This window comes from Pongo pygmaeus, chromosome 2 (genome assembly GCF_028885625.2).
Source record: "Pongo pygmaeus isolate AG05252 chromosome 2, NHGRI_mPonPyg2-v2.0_pri, whole genome shotgun sequence".
NCBI classification, from domain to species: domain Eukaryota; kingdom Metazoa; phylum Chordata; class Mammalia; order Primates; family Hominidae; genus Pongo; species Pongo pygmaeus.
Genome location: NC_085930.1, coordinates 165729881 through 165746523, shown reverse-complemented (window position 1 = coordinate 165746523; position 16643 = coordinate 165729881). Strand labels below are relative to the sequence as shown.

Here is a 16643-nt window from a genome sequence, read left to right as displayed (position 1 = left end):
TTGCAGGCTACCCACCCTTACACGTGACTAACTTCCCTTTATTCATACATTCATTCATAAAACAAGTATTTATTGACCTACTACGCGACAAGCAGAGCAGCATACCGAGATAGGGTGATACTCTGTGACTGGTCAAGGCAGGAGCAGCCATTGGTGTAATTAGCAGGTGACTCATTCGTAGTCCAGATCTTGCCTTTCTGATAGTTATATAAGGTCGAAGTACAGTTCTTCCAAGAACCAACGAAAACATCGATGGCTCTCTAGCAGGCAAAGAGACTGGTTTGCTATTGAATAAAATAATATTAAGTAAATACAAAGAAAATTAATTGAACCTATAGATTTAGAGAAGTGATTAAATGACGCAGAGCAGTATCGGTACACCAAACTGCTTATTGATAACTACTGATTAATGACACCAGGAAGTACTGAACACTAGTGCCTTGTTCCTTGGCACTAAAAAGTCTACTAGATGTGGCTGGGCGTGGTGGCTCGGGCCTGTAATCCCAGCACTTTGGGAGGCGAAGGTGGGCAGATCACAAGGTCAGGAGATCAAGACCATCCTGGCTAACACGGTGAAACCCCGTCTCTACTAAAAATACAAAAAAGTAGCCGGGCGTGGTGGCAGGCACCTGTAGTCCCAGCTACTCGGGAGGCTGAGGCAGGAGAATGGCGTGAACCCGGGAGGCAGAGCTTATAGTGAGCTGAGATCATGCCACTGTACTCCAGCCTGGGCGACAGAGCGAGACTCTGTCTCAAAAATAAATAAATAAATAAAAAATAAAAGTCTAGTGGATGTGTCTTGTACATTTAACCTGACTGATATTTTACCCCAATGCCTACCTTGATTTTCTGTTTCCACTCCCTCAAAGAGGAAAGGATTAAGAGGCCTAGAGGACAGTCAACCAAGTGGTCAAGTACAACATGCTTATGAGAAGCCCAAATAACTTTCAGAGCTATTCATCCTCGTCATATTTATCTGAGGGATAGTGAAGGTAGGACTGCTCTCGTTTTGTAATAAGGGAAGTTTAGATATAGGGCACCAAAACCAGTACCTATCTGGGACAGGAATTTGCACACCTAATGCAAGATCACTCTGCTCTGAGGCTAGTTTTATTTATTGAGTACTTTGTGTATAGGATAAGGAAAGGCAACGCTTTAAGGATGGGAGAAAATCCAGCTCAAAGGCTGCAGTTCACTCCTTGGTTTAATTTCATCTGTGTTTATTTGTCTGCATATTGCCTTTGAGACCAATTTCCTTTCCACTATAAATTTCCCTTAGACCTGCACTATCCTGTAAGGTGGCCTCATGTAACTAATTTCACTAAATGAAGTATGTTTAAAAATTCCATTGCTATATTGCGTTAGCCACATTTTAAGTACTCAGTAGTCATGTAGGTAATGTATGATACACCATAGATATTGAACATTTTCATTATCATAGAAAGTTGGGCTGGGCATGGTGGTTCATGCCTATAATCCCAGAGCTTTGGGAGGCTGAGGCAGGAGGATCCCTTGAAGCCAGGAGTTTGAGACTGGCCTGGGCAATATAGTGAGACTCTTGTCACTATAAAAAAAAATTAGCATGATGTGGTGACACACACCTGTAGTATTTACTCAGAAAGGCCTAGGTGAGAGGATCACTTGAGCCCAGGAATTTGAGGCTGCAGTCTATGATCTGGCCACTGCACTCCAGTCTAGGTGACAGAGCCCGACCCTGTCTCTTAAAAAAAGAAAACAAAGAAAAAGAAAGTTGGAAAGCAGTAGACCCCAGTAAGAATTTCAAAGGATAAGAATTATGATGAATGACATTTTTTAAAGGGTAGCAGCAGAAAGTGTTATTCCTGAAAGAAGATAGCGCAAAGGAAGTGTTGTGACAAGATGTTACAAAATAGGTTTAAGAAAAAAAAAAAAAGCCACGAATCCTGTGCCCTGTGTTGGTGTTTTGTCTTGGTCTCTCTCTTTTCGGGTTTCTCACTTGCCCTCCCTCCTTCTTCCCACCCCATTACTGTCCATACTAGAACTGAAGTACAATTTAAAATAATCCCATCATTGGGCATATTAAATAAAGTTTTGGGTTATCCCATTAGTTTTTAATTGAGCTAATTTTCACTTCGACTTTTAAAAATTATCCAGTAATAGCCAAATTAAGCTGCTGTTAACTTCTTTTTATGACCCTTCCAACCCCATATTGTCAGTGACCCCGGGGGAAGGAAATGCTCTCAGTTTTTGGAATAGAGACGCTCTAAAGCAAGTAACCTAGGGCTTTCCACATGGTCTGCAGAACTTTGTTGGTTTATGAGGACACAGTGTCTGTGCTTTTGTTACTGTTGTGAATTTACATAAAATATGTATCCAGCAGGGAAATGTCGTTCTTCACTTCAAAAAGTAGTTTTATGCTCCCTCCTTTGTTTCCTCCTAGAAGAAGAGGTATGTTGCCTGCAATTCTGATGAAAATGTAGGAACTCTATCCAAGTGAGAGGTGACAGCATGCTGGCAGTCCCCAGAGCCCTCGCTCGCTCTCGGCGCCTCCTCTGCCTGGGGTCCCACTTTGGCGGCACTTGAGGAGCCCTTCAGCCCACCGCTGCACCGTGGGAGCCCCTTTCTGGGCTGGCCAAGGCCGAAGCCAGCTCCCTCAGCTTGCAGGGAGGTGTGGAGGGAGAGGCGCGAGCAGGAACCGGGGCTGAGCGCGGCGCTTGCGGGCCAGCTGGAGTTCCGGGTGGGCGTGGGCTTGGCGGGCCCCGCACTCGGAGCAGCCGGCAGGCCCTGCCGGCCCGGGCAATGAGGGGCTTAGCACCCAGGCCAGCGGCTGCGGAGATTGTACTGGGTCCCCCAGCAGTGCCAGCCCACCGGCGCTGCGCTCGATTTCTCTCGCTGGGCCTTAGCTGCCTTCCCGCGGGGCAGGGCTCGGGATCTGCAGCCCGCCATGCCTGAGCCTCCCACCCCCTCCGTCGGCTCCTGTGCGGCCCCAGCCTCCCCGACGAGCGCGGCTCCCTGCTCCACGGCGCCCAGTCCCATAAGGGCTGAGGAGTGTGGGTGCACAGCGTGGGATTGGCAGGCAGCTCCCCACCTGCAGCCCCAGTGCGAGATCCACCAGGTGAAGGCAGCTGGGCTGGAGTCTAGTGGGAACTTGGAGAACCTTTATGTCTAGCTAAGGGATTGTAAATACACCGATCGGCACTCTGTATCTAGCTTAAGGTTTGTAAATACACCAATCAGCACCCTGTGTCTAGCTCAGGGTTTGTGACTGCACCAATCGACACTCTGTATCTAGCTACTCTGGTGGGGCCTTGGAGAACCTTTGTGTCCACACTCTGTATCTAGCTAATCTGGTGGGGAGGTGGAGAACATTTGTGTCTAGCTCAGGGATTGTAAACGCACCAATCAGCAGCCTGTCAAAACAGACCACTGGGCTCTACCAATCAGCAGGATGTGGGTGGGGCCAGATAAGAGAATAAAAGCAGCCTGCCTGATCCAGCAGTGGCAACTGGTTCGGGTCCCCTTCCACACTGTGGAAGCTTTGTTCTTTTGCTCTTTGCAATAAATCTTGCTACTGCTCACTCTTTGGGTCCACACTGCCTTTATGAGCTGCAACACTCACTGCGAAGGTCTGCAGCTTCACTCCTGAAGCCAGTGAGACCATAAGCCCACCAGGAGGAAGGAACAACTCCAGAGGCACTGCCTTAAGAGCTGTAACACTCCCTGTGAAGGTCTGCAGCTTCACTCCTGAGCCAGCGAGACCACGAACCCACCAGAAGGAAGAAACTCCGAACACATCTGAACATCAGAAGGAACAAACTCCGGACACGCCGCCTTTAAGAACTATAACACTCACCGCGAGGGTTCGCGGCTTTATTCTTGAAGTCAGTGAGACCAAGAACCCACCAATTCCGGACACACAAGATTGCTTTTTTTTTTTTTTTTTTGAGACAGAGTCTTGCTCTGTCATCCAGGCTGGAGTGCAATGGCACAATCTCGGCTCACTGCAACCTCCACCTCCCAGGTTCAAGGGATTCTCCTTCCTCAGCCGCCCAAGTAGCTTGAACTATAGGCGCCTGCCATCATGCCCGGCTAATTTTTGTATTTTTAGTAGAGACGGGGTTTCACCATGTTGCCCAGGCTGGTCTCGAACTACTGACTTCAGGTGATCCAACCGGCTCGGCCTCCCAAAGTGCTGGGATTACAGGCATAAGCCACCGCACTAGGCCCAAGATTGCTAGTTTTAAAATGAGCTTAAAACTGTACAAAGGGAGCATGGCAAAATTACAGTTAGCCCCAACTTTATTTTCATCCTGCAAACCAGAACCCAGTACAACTCTGTCCCCTCAAAAATGGAAATTAAATAGTTACAAACAGGCCTCCCAGGTTGGAAGCAACCACAGCTTTCACTAATATTTCTGGGTTCCATCCAACACAAGTGCACAAAAGAAAAAACCTAACATTTTTGAAAAGCTAATACTTATTGGGCTCTTTCTATTTGCCAGGCACTTCATACACAATGTCTCATCCAATTGAGAACCCTTCCAAACATAACTCAAGTCATATCCTACTTATTGTTTATTTTCACACAAATAATGGAAATGGCTGAGGGCATGGCCTAACATGAGTACAGAAGTGTACTTGGACCGAATGTAAGAGGAAGCACTTGGGCCTCACATACAGTGTCAGTTGACTCTGCCAGCCAGCCAGTACCCAGGAGACATCAGCCTATAGTGGATTAGTAACATGTAAATATCCAAAAAGTATTTATTCTGTAAACCTAACTTTGTCTTATGCTTACTGTCTTTATGACTTTTCTGAAGTCGCTTCCAGTTTTCAAAAATGGTCAGCTACAAGGGACCACTTGCTTTGTTTTACTTACCCCAACACATTTTGTTCCCACCAAGATGTGGATTGGATTTTCTTTCTTAATAACATTTTATGTTTGTTAAAACTGCTGTTAACATTATTAACATTTAAAGTTTTAAACTGCTTTAAAAAGCTGCTTTGCATATTTTGAACCACAAATAACTCTAATCTGGAGGTGGCTTAGACCACAAAATACTATTTGTGGGTTTAAGCTCTGTATCTTTTTAAATCCATTATATGTACAGTGTAAACCTGAGTACCTAATAAATGTCACAATGTTTAAATAGCATTTCTCTTTAATTCAAATGCTTTGTCATCTGTGCAGGAATAAATTGTGTGCTGAATTCTTTTTAGCCCTCAGAATATGATTATTGAACAAAATTTCCAGTGAGACAAGTCAGGCCCTTAAATGATAAATATCCTCAAATATTAACGGTTAGTCAAGCACTACAGCAAAACCTTTGATTATTATCAATGTATTTCCTGTGGCAAGTTCACTACTGATAAGAGCTTTTTATCCAAAACTGTACTATGTGCCAAATACAACTTAGTATTTATTACATGAATATATTTTTAAAAACAAAAAGAATAGGCCAGGCACAGTGGCTCGTGCCTGTAATCCCAGCTACTCTGGAGGCTGAGGCAGGAGAATCACTTGAACCCAGAGGCGGAGGTTGGCAGTGAGCCGAGTTTGCGCCACTGTACTCCAGCCTGGGCAACAAAGTGAGACTCTGTCTCAATTAAAAAAAAAAAAAAAGAATAAAGCTCTAATGGCATTAACTTAACACTCTTGTAATGAATTTGATGCTAAAAATGTGGTACTGATAGCTCTTAGATTATTCTGTAATGTAAATTAACCAAGTTCCTTTTATTAAACTCAGTATCCAATAAATGGCCCATAATAAGCACTTAATAAATGCTAATAAGTTCAAAGACTGAAAATTGATAACTGCCTTATGCACTTAAAAACAACTTTTGTAGTTTATTATTTGCTTGTTTAGTGAAATTATTGCTTCATTTCTGAGATTTTCATAGGATTCTAATGAAGAATCTAAGATTCCAACTCACATTTGTTTTGATAAGTGATTGGTAAAAGTGATTTCATTCTCCCTTTGTAAAGATGAAGTTAATGTTTCTATACCTATTATTTTAAGTAGCTACTGAATTTACAGGAAACAAAGTATAAAAATTTTTCTGTCATTTTGTTCTGCCTCCATTGATAGTGTTTTTAATGCCATTAAATGAGTTCCAAATCATCTTAAAGATATTTTCTTAGGAACTACTGATATCAAATATCAAGCATTTTATGAGATCTATCAACCACAGGAAAAATATTAAAATAAGTATAGTAGCCCTGGTTTGCAATGATGTAGAGCAATTAGCAATCTTAAACACTGCTGTTGGGGTGAAAAATTAGAACATTTATTATGTTTTATACCCCTTAAAATGTTCAAAACTATTATAGTTGACATGTGATCTTCCTTCTTCCTTTTGTTCAGGAATTCAGACCTCTGTACTGCCCGCCCCCTGTCCTACCCCCAAGCATGGATGAATCAGCCCAAGTCCAGAAGTGAGTTCAGATTAGATCAATTCTGTTAGCACCTTCCCCTTTACCAGTGATTAAATCAGGAATGCATCTATGATCCAATTATAACTATAAGTTCCAGGAGACGTTTATCGGAAGCTTTAGGAAAATTCTTTCTTATTAGCACATATATTCAGTGTTCACCACAGTCTTATAATGTTTTAAAATAGGAAATACTAAAATGTGAAATACATTGATTTACTCAAACAAGAGTGTGCAGCTGTTAGAAATGATGATGTGGTTCTTTGCTGATGTGGTAGAATGTCTCAATAGATTGTTCTGTGACAAAAAGCAAGTTAAAAATAGTGTTGTAACTACAAAAAAAAAAAAAAACCCATAGTATTCTAAACAGCATTCTAAATGTACATTTTATTATTTCTATAAATATATATCTCTTCTCATAGAATCAGAAGAGGTAAACAATCAAGTTTCAGGAAAGCAGGAGCCAGTATTGCTTTGAGAACCTCAGATATGCAATGTGGAATTTGCGAAAGCCATAAAAAGGCTCAGCCCTTAGAATCTACCACTTAATGAAAGTTGGTTCCATTTTCTTTTATTGTTGGCAGTCTCCGCACATGGCAGAGCAGTGGTGGCTGACAGTCCAATTTTGTCACCAAAAGGAACTGGCAAGAAGGCATCTATGCCCACCCTCCTGTTAGAAAATTGCCAGGAAATGACTTTCTTTGACACACCTTGAATGATATGCAATCTCTTTAACCAAATTACTGACGCCAGGAGGAGTCAAGTGCTGTTTGTCATTGGCTCACCTTGAGTCAGGTATATGCCTCTCGACCAACTGTGGGGACCAAGTAGGCAAGGCCACACACAATGACGCCTCCGTTTCTAACTACATTCTACAAGAGTAAAGGCAGAAGCACAATCCAGGCAGGAGGGGTAGGCAGTTCTTTCCCAAAAGAAATTAAGTGTGCTGGGCAGACCAGGAAAAAAAAAAAAAAAAAACTCACGTGAGAATCAGAGTCAGCTGGGAGAACACTTTAAAATTAAACAGTGAATCTTGCTGTCTTTTCCCACATATGGTAAGCTGAGATGAGAATATGTATTTTTGAGAAAGCTTCCTAGGAGTTTATTGTGTCTATTCTAACCCTAGAGAATCCCCCCTTTCCTATAATGTTACATATATCACAAAAATAAATGTGTGTGTAACTAGATTATAAATGTGTGTGTAAGAGAGCATAGATTCACCAAATCAAAGTTTAAGTACATAGAAAATAAACTAATGTGGAATTTCCCAAGCTTTCAGTTGACTGGGGTGCTCTTCTTGTGTTAAACCACCGTGGTGTTAACATTTTTTCTTTTGCCCTCTAAACTTGATTTATCTGCAAATCTACAAACATTTTAATTATGTAAATAGATATCTGTGCGGGCAAAACACTTTTTGCTCACATGATCTTGAGAAGGAACTTAGTTTCTGGCGTCTTAAAAACGCGGCACCTTTTTTATGTCCTTGGGGCTTTTGAGTCACCATATAAATGAGGTCTCTCAAGTTAGTATGCCAGGGAGATCAGGCACCTCTGATTTTAAAATAAAACACTGCAAAGAAAGCTTCCGGGAGGAATGAGAGCATGCCCCAAATCACGACTCTGTAATTACTCTTTGTGCAGAGCGGACAGAAATTTCGTCCCAAAGCCACCGTCCTTGCTCTGGTTCCTTTCTCTGTAAGCATGTCACACGAACCACACTTCTGCGCCATGCACCGCAATTTAAAGCTTTCCTTGGAAAGTTTCCCCAGCTTGATTGCTTATGGAAAGAGCAGCTCCGGTTCCCAATTCGTTTAATACATCTTGTCCGAGCGCGTTTTATTACCGAATGTTACCCACGTTCTGATAACAAGGGGACGCTGTGTCCTCCCCCGGTGAACTCACTCCCTGTCCCAGAAATATAGCGTGACTGCCCTCCCCGGCGGTGTTTTGAAAGTGGAAGCCGGGCGCCGCCCTCCAGCACCTGCACCTCCCGCCCGGCGACGGCCGCCTGAAGCACGAAATGCGTGCGACCACAGCCCGGCAGGTCACGCAACCCCAGGCCGCCCCGCCGCCTGCGTGCCTGCAGCCCGCCGGCCCCGCCCCCGCTGCCTGCTTCCGCCGCTTTAGTGCACGCTCGGGCTTCCTGGTGCGCCCGGAGCCTGCCTCGCGTGCCGACCCCGCCGCGTAATCCGGCGAGGAATCCCAGATTCCGCCCGGCTCCCGACGCCCTCACCGACTTTAGTTCGAGCAGGTGACGCCCTCATTTTAACGCCGAAAAGTGTCCGTTCCCGATATACAGCAAACACCTCAGGCTGCGAAACGTGGGAGAAGGGGACAGCGGGCGGGGAGTCGACCTCGCCCCTGGGCCCCTCTCGGCCTCCTTGGCGCCTGCTCCCTGCCCGCTCCGTCGGGCGGCCCTGTCCTGGCGGAGAGAGCAGCAAGGCGGCCTCGCGCACTGCCTGGATTTCGAGGGCGGGGGCGGGCGCGGGGGCAGACCGCCCAGGGCTAGGAGACCCGGGAAGGGGTCCCCAGCGAGTGGCCTTCGCGGAGCTGCCTCTCCCCGCCTGCCTGGAGCAGGGAGCCCGGCGTGCACTGACGCCTGGGGCACGCTGGGGGCGACTTTCGTGGCCGGGCGGCTGACCCCGGCGACCCGGCGCAGTGTCCAGAAGTGCGCTGGGGGTCAATGAGGGGCAGCGCTCGCTGAGGCTGAAAGGAGCGAGGGCCGGCGCTGTGTAGGTTAGATTCTTTGTTGACGTCTGAGAGCCGTCTTTTGAAGAATGAGAATGGGGCCATTATTGCAAGTAGGATGGGCTTCATCGTGGGCCTCAAAGGATCAGGGGTGGGCGCACCGGCTGCCAGGGCCCCTCTCACGCCACGCCGCGTGCAGGCGAGGGGAAGCGCGTGTCGTGACGACCTGCGATGAGATTAGTTTGAATAACCACAGCGTCGGGGCTGAGAAATGCAGCCAGTCACGCAGCGCAGCGCTGGCTCTGGCCGGGTAGCCGCAGCCGCCCCGCGCTTCGCAGAGGGAGGTGGGGGTAGATCAGCCCCTTCCAGGCGGTCGCCAGTGGGGGCGTCAGAACTATTGTAAGAGGGTGGGGAGCCAGAGAAGAAAACCATACAAAATGCAGCTTGCATGGTTAGGAGGCTGAATTCTATGAGCAAATGGGCTTTCAAGAAGCACACTGAAAATTACCTCTGTAAATGGTTGTTACACTTTGCCCAGTAGATAACTGTTTAAAAACTACTCTAACACGGAATTCAAAGGTCATTCAAATGTGCCTTCAATTTGTTTATATTACTTAGTTTAACAGGCAGTACACACGGCTTACATATGCGTGCATGAAATTTAATTTATACAGTCAAGTCTGGAAGCATGGTTTGGCAAGAGGAATAATTGTGAATTCAGTAAGAGTCAGAATACAAACAGCCAGATTACTTAAAAGGACAGATGAACTGAAAAAAAAAAATCGGTCCATGAGGAAGCTATTACATTCATCTTTTCATGGTCTTGAACATCTTGTACCAACTCAACAATAATACCCAGCGGAAACTTCTAATTAGACACAGAAAACGCAAGTATTAGCTGTGCGGGCAAGCATCAAAAAGCCTCATGTTAGAGACAGACACATGAATAACATCTATAACGTAACAGCATTTTTTTTTTTTTTTAGTAGAGACGGGGTTTCTCGATGGCCAGGATGGTCTCGATCTCCTGACCTCGTGATCCGCCCGCCTCGGCCTCCCAAAGTGCTGGGATTACAGGCGTGAGCCATGCGCCCGGCCATAAGAGCGTATATCTTTAAAATTCTGTATTTCAGTCATTTCCTTAGTATACATTTGGCTCACTGATAGGTATGTTACTATAAAACAATTAGGATTAATCACCAGGTACAGAAAAAACTCTGTTGTGAATTTAAAATTTTTATCAGATTTTTTTTTTTTTCTCTTGAGACAAGTCTGTTTGGTTGCTCAGGCTGGAGTGCTATGGGGTGGTCAGGGCTCATGGCGGCCTCTATCTCCCAGGCTCAAGCGATCCTCCCACCTCAGCCTTTCCAGTAGCTGGGACCAGAGGTGCGCCACCACGCCGCGCTAATTTTTTATGTTTTGTAGGTAAGGGCTCCCTATGTTGTCTGGGCTGGTCTCAAACTCCTGGGCTCAAGCGATCCTCCCACCTGGGACTCCCAAAGTGCTGGGATTACAGGCATGAGCCACCATGCCCAGACCAGAATTATTTTATTTTACTTTATTTATTTATTTTACAAATCGTAATGTTCATATAATGTGAGTTCAGTAGGAAATAAGGAGTTGATCCTTAGTGCCTAGCAAACTGCATCAAATTAATATCATGAATGAAGAAAGGAATGAATTAATGTGTAGGCAGTACTCTAATAGTTAGACCTGTGAACTGAAGTGTCATGAGGGAGTAGTGCCAGCCCTGCCACTGACTCATGTGTGATCTTGGTATGGTAGAAATAATGCTTACAACATACCTACCTTGGCAGAGGTGTGAAGGGAGCTGTTCCTTACTTATTGCAGGTGCTTCGAGATCCTTGGAGGAGGATGATATGTTCAACTATTATAAAATAATACACCACTGTTAGGACAACCCACATGTAAAGTTACAAAAGTATAGATTTTAAATACAGTAGTGCCACCAATTTTTTTCATTTGTATGTAGTCCATCAAGTACCGAAATACAGTATAGGAGGCTGCACACCTTTATATAAAATATTTGGCTTATAGAATCTTTGTCGTTGGACCAATGTGCAATGGAAGTTTAATCAGTACTACTATACTTAACTAATAATATGCATATTTAATTAATAATGATATAATAGTGATTAGTAATATGTATAATACTATAATGTATTAATATACTATTATATACTTAAATACTATTACAGTAGTATTTGTGGTGATGGTATTTTCTGAGTGCGGAGATCTCTGGTATATGAAGTGCGTAGGAGAAAACGAACTGTTGGTGACTTTTCTAAACTTGATGCGTGGAATCTTGAAGATAAGGGACCTTCTTGGTATAATTTTCTATTCCCGAGTGAATGAAAGTCTAGTGATATAATCAATATATTAAGAGCCCCACTGTTTATCAGACATTGGTCTAGGCGTTGGAGATAGAGCAGATAACGGACAAAACTGATTACTTAATGTTTAAATGTTTTTGGTCTCTATTTAATGTACATTACTTTAGGAATAGTAATGCACTGTGCACATCTTTGCGTAAACCCTTTCCTGTTCTAAGCTCTTGGTAGAGGGTCCTTAAGAGGGATTGGAAAAGTAATGACAGAGGGGCTTTCTGGAAAGGGAGTTGAAGGCCAAACAGTGGTAGGCAGTTTTAACTGGAATCAGAAGGCAGATACCAGTCCTTCATCAAGGTCTCCTGTTTAGAAAATCATAAGACAAAAGCATACAATACTTTGCTTTCCATCGTTCTCCCCACTAAAGTTGGCCTCATGTTTCTTAATTCTCTCTGCTATCATATTAAGTCTATGTGTATAATTTTTACCAGAGTCATAGGCACTCATGCAGTTTGCTGACTGCATGGTGGTGCCTGGTGGAGGAGATAGGTGGGCATAAAACTCCAGACCTAGCTTCATGTGCCAACACAGGTGTTTTGCATCCTCCCGAGATAGGGGCATCTTGAATAAAAGCACCATGGGGCCACAGTAGCTCTCTTTGTTCTTCAGAGTTCTCAGACATCTAACCCCTATCTGCCCTTTGGCATGTATTTTCCTGTTGTATTTAATAGCATTGCTCTGCTATGAATTGCAAGACAGGGAACATTGGGGGATGAGGAGAAGCCAAGGCTGAAGAAGTGAACCAAGCCCTATCAGCTTCCAAGATGTCTAATATCTAGATAAATGAAGACTAGCTAAGGCATGATGATGCTGTGTGAAATGTTTTGCAGCAAAAAGAAAGCAAAGCAATGATAGACAACAACCTGCCTTTTCAATTTTAGCAAACAGGAAGAATTTCAGCTCACAACAGGTTGCTTCAGTCTTGCATTGCAACTGGAGAACATGATACAGTCAGACAGCGTGGCTCAACCTTTTGGCCGAGCTCATTTGTAGGATTTGATATCAGATGATTTGATATAGGATATATGTCCTGCTGAACCCTGGGGATGACCTTGAGATTAAAGTGTTTTCCCTTCCCTGTTGCTAACTTCTCTGTGGTCTGTTGACATTACGTCATGTTGCAAACAATGAGTGGTAGAGACTGGAGACTGCCGTGTCAGGGTGTAGTGACCTGATTAGTCCAAACTCCTGCAGGGGAGACGTGTAAATAGATGAGCCCCAACAGGACCTGAAGAACCACGTGGTTTTGAAATTCTGGGTGGATGGGCCACACCCTGCATACACCTTAAATCTCCTGGCACTCTGAAGGTACAATTATTGCTCAACAACTCCAGGTTAATTAGATCTTTGTATGATGTGATTATCATAAATGTAACTTTTTAAATGTAACTTTTAAAAATGTACAAATGTGTGAATAATATAAATGATAAAACAAACTTGCACTTAATGTCTTACAAGGGCATAAAAATGATCCAACTAGATTAACACCTTTTAAAATATAGTTTATTCCTAGCAATAGTTAAACAGTTCATTTTGTAGCTTAACATAAAGGCCTAAAGAAAATGAAACATATGAAGGAATCTTATTGCTCTGCACTATGCAGTTTGTCATTTCACTTAAGTAAAGATTCCTATGAGATTTTTTAATTAATGATTATTTACAAAAGGCTTTTGAGAGTGTTGCTTTTACTTTTATGTGGTTTCAAGGTGGGGAGACAGATTAAAGATGTTAAGCAAAATATTCCATAAATACTGTATCTACCCAAAGTAAGAGAATTAAAGCATTTGTGGAACTTTACTCATAGAAGATACTTGGTAAATATAGTTTGTTACTCTAAACTAATTAATATAATTCCCCACCTAAAACAATAAATGTAGCATGCAATATATTGTTCCCTGTTTGAGGAGAGATACTGCTGCTTATTAATATTTGCATTGTTCATACTACCCAATAAGTGATAATGGTTGAATGAATCAATTAATGAATGAGCATGAGAGAAAACCCATAAGAACTAACTTCCCATTCTAATCCCTAGACCCTCCCTGTTTCTCTTACTGAATGCCTTTCCAGATTATTGATACTTTGCATGAGCAATAAGGAAAAAGGAAGCAATCCGGATGGGAGCGTAGCTGTGGTCAGATGTCTCTGAAATGAACAAAGTATTTGCAGATGTTTCAACAAGTGGAGGGGTTGGGCTGAGTCTAGGTCACAGGAAACAACTTCCACACCTTGGGGCTACTACAATAAAGGTATCATCACTTACCAGCGCAGGATTCTGTTGGAAACTTGAAAAGGCACTCAGGGTTGGAATGCTACATGAATCCAGACTTGTCTCAGGAATGCCACAAGTGATCAGAACTAAGTATAGAAATAAATGTGGTTTGTAAAAATAGCAATAAGGATCATGATTATCTGGGAATCAAATCCTTTAATCACTTTAGACAGAACTAATGAAACTAGAAGAAACCATCATTGATTGTGAGAGTCTCCTTCTAAATTAGTTGGCCTTTGGCTTTTGGAGAGCAAAGTTCAAATTCCAGTTCCTGTCTGACAGGAAAATAAGTCAGACACAAAGTAGATAGTCTTTTAGACTTCAAACTGAAACAGCAGGGCATAAAGGAGATCTGAGTCTTGAAGAACCTCTGCTTTCAGAGTTGCTGAGTTCAGTATTGCTAGTGCAGTATTTTTCATTGTGCTTTTTGAGGCTGTTCATTTTAGATTTATGATATTTGCCTTTGTTAGTAAATATGTTCAAATATAAATAAAAATTTTATATTTCCTAATGAAAAAAATTCTAAATTCTACTCTTTCGTGCATGCCCTGTTCTGAAGCATATTAACTTTCTAGCTGCATGGTGGATAATAGGGCCCATGTTTATAGATCCCAATTGTAAAGATAATAAGACACAAAGGCATCTTAAAAAGTGATCTGGGCAGCTTCTCATTCTCGCCTGCCTACCCGCTCGCTCCCTTGCTTGCTCGCGCTTTCCCTCGCCCTCTCCTCGAGGATCGAGGGGACTCTGACCACAGCCTGTGGCTGGGAAGGGAGACAGAGGCGGCGGCGGCTCAGGGGAAACGAGGCTGCAGTGGTGGTAGTAGGAAGATGTTGGGTAAGGATGAGCAGCAGGAGCAAACTATCGCTGAGGACCTGGTCGTGACCAAGTATAAGATGGAGGGCGACATCGCCAACAGGGGTACTTCGGTCCTTGGTGGAAGCATCTAGCTCAGGTGTGTCAGTACTGAGCCTGTGTGAGAAAGGTGATGCCATGATTATGGAAGAAACAGGGAAAATCTTCAAGAAAGAAAAGGAAATGAAGAAAGGTATTGCTTTTCCCACCAGCATTTCAGTAAATAACTGTGTATGTCACTTCTCCCCTTTGAAGAGCGACCAGGATTATATTCTCAAGGAAGGTGACTTGGTAAAAATTGAACTTGGGGTCCATGTGGATGGCTTCATCGCTAATGTAGCTCATACTTTTGTGGTTGATGTAGCTCAGGGGACCCAAGTAACAGGGAGGAAGGCAGATGTTATTAAGGCAGCCCACCTTTGTGCTGAAGCTACCCTACGCCTGGTCAAACCTGGAAATCAGAACACACAAGTGACACAAGCCTGGAACAAAGTTGCCCACTCATTTAACTGCACACCAATAGAAGGTATGCTGTCACACCAGTTGAAGCAGCATGTCATTGATGGAGAAAAAACCATTATCCAGAATCCCACAGACCAGCAGAAGAAGGACCATGAAAAAGCTGAATTTGACATACATGAAGTGTATGCTGTGGATGTTCTCGTCAGCTCAGAAGAGGGCAAGGCCAAGGATGCAGGACAGAGAACCACTATTTACAAATAAGACCCCTCTAAACAGTATGGACTGAAAATGAAAACTTCACGTGCCTTCTTCAGTGAGGTGGAAAGGCGTTTTGATGCCATGCCGTTTACTTTAAGAGCATTTGAAGATGAGAAGAAGGCTCAGATGGGTGTGGTGGAGTGCGCCAAACATGAACTGCTGCAACCATTTAATGTTCTCTATGAGAAGGAGGGTGAATTTGTTGCCCAGTTTAAATTTACAGTTCTGCTCATGCCCAGTGGCCCCATGCGGATAACCAGTGGTCCCTTCGAGCCTGACCTCTACAAGTCTGAGATGGAGGTCCAGGATGCAGAGCTAAAGGCCCTCCCCCAGAGTTCTACAAGTCGAAAAAACCCAGAAAAAGAAAAAAAAGAAGGCCTCCAAGACTGCAGAGAATGTTGCCAGTGGGGAAACATTAGAAGAAAATGAAGCTGGGGACTGAGGTGGGTCCCATCTCCCCAGCTTGCTGCTCCTGCCTCATCCCCTTCCCACCACACCCCAGACTCTGTGAAGCCCAGTTCTTCTCCACCTAGGACCACCAGCAGAGCGGGGGTCTCCCTGCCCCCACCCCAGTTCCCCAACCCACTCCCTTCCAACAACAACCAGCTCCAACTGACTCTGGTCTTGGGAGGCGAGGCTTCCCAACCACAGAAGACTACTTTAAATGAAAAAAAGAAATTGAATAATAAAGTCAAGAGTCAAAAAAAAAAAGTGATCTGGATTAGACTAGGCAAATTACTAGCTTTGTGCTCTGATACATTACCATTTGAATCCCTTTTCTAATCTCTGTTATGGTAACAATTGGAAAATGGATTTGCTTTTTGGATCAATGGGCAAGAAAAGGATTGTTTTCTAAAGTAATTATCTGAATGTTTGGCAACATTGAATATAAATTTTCCCTAAAAACCCTAAACTTTTGAAGTGAAAAGACCATAGAGCAGCATACCTATGGACACATTACTCATAGAGACTAGCTTTTTATCTCCCCAAAATGAAAGGGTTTTTTTTTAAGTTTTAAGAAATGAAAGAAAATGCTAACACTATCACTAAAATTGACCAGCATATTTGGGGGATAGCAAAAAAAATAGTTAACTTTAACATTATTGGAGAAGTATACATGTGTTGCTTTTCTGCTTGAATTGCCCTTTCTGAATATTGGAATTCAATATACAAAAGTTAAATGTCAATGTTGGCAGTAAATCCTTTTGTCTTTTTTAAAAAACTAGAAAAATCGCAGAGGTCTATCAGACTCTCTGAGTTTCTCTATTATAAAATCATATCATTACAGC

At 43.4% G+C, this 16643-nt stretch overlaps 1 pseudogene; it reads left to right on the top strand.

The window, feature by feature from the left end:
• The first annotated feature begins 10685 nt into the window (after positions 1-10685).
• Positions 10686-16046, top strand: LOC129034274 (proliferation-associated protein 2G4-like; annotated as a pseudogene).
• The last annotated feature ends 597 nt before the right edge of the window (positions 16047-16643 follow it).